Source organism: Coregonus lavaretus (assembly GCF_964263955.1).
Source record: "Coregonus lavaretus genome assembly, chromosome: 3".
Lineage (NCBI taxonomy): Eukaryota > Metazoa > Chordata > Actinopteri > Salmoniformes > Salmonidae > Coregonus > Coregonus lavaretus.
In genome coordinates, this window is record NC_139990.1 from 50112829 (window position 1) to 50113979 (window position 1151).

The window sequence follows — 1151 nt, forward strand, 5'->3', positions numbered from 1 at the left end:
AAAATAACTGTGAGGGAGGGTCACAGATGACGTTTCCGCACATGAGAGCACTTCGCTCACACACACACATCCGCATTTTGTTTCGGCCCCCAATAAAAACTTTAACGCTGCTCTCTATGATAATGGCGTGATTAAGGCTGTTTACATCACCAAATATTAGTGCTTAAACGACAAAAAAAAACAGGGTTCCCCAAATGGCGGCCCGCGGGGTGATTATATTTTGCCCCCCAAGTTTTGTGAGAAAGTTTTCATTGTTCGACATTATAGACTGTAAAAACACCAGGAAATCAGCTCAAAGTGATTTTAATTTAGGAAACCTGTTCCCAAGTATTCCCACACATAATAGAGAGACATATTTTATCGTATCCCAATGTAATCAAGGTTTGAAATGATTTATGTTTTGGTCAAATATTATATGTTTGGGCTTCTTGTGGTCAATTATAGTGTACAATTTTATTTGTAATTATGTTCCGGCCACCCAACAATCTGCTCAAGAAAAAATCGTGCCGCAGCTGAATGTAGTTTGGGACCCCTGCAAAAGGCCATCTATATACATACAATTATAAACAAATAGTAGCCTAAAAGTAACTTATTTTATGGGTTGGGACTTTGGACATTATTTGGTGACTTTAATGTAGGCCTATTAGTAGCGGTGCGTGGGTAAAATCCGTGAGGAAGCCAAGCCAGTAAAAAAGCCACATTACAACCCATGTTGTGATAATTGCGTTGTTTGCTCTATAACCCATTCGTTCATACGCCACGGTGATATACAATAACGCCGCGACAGGGAAAAGACAGGTCACACAGTGGCAGAATAAATTCAACTACACCATACGTTTGTTTCATCACAAAATAGGAAAGTAACATCTGTTCAGTGAAGTCCACAAAGCAAATATTGCATACAATCAGTTTTATCACCTGCAGCATGGTCAAGCAAGTTAGTGTTTTCGACAGTTTACTAAGCAACTACTGATATAGAACCACTCCATGGTTCCACTATTTCAGCACCATTTCAACTTAAACATTTAAACATCAAATCAACAAGGCTATATATGCTTAGTTTAATACACTGAAAACAAACTTAAAGATACCAAAAACAATTTAGTCCAATCAATTTAGCTAAATATCATGTGGCTGTCCATGTTACTGAT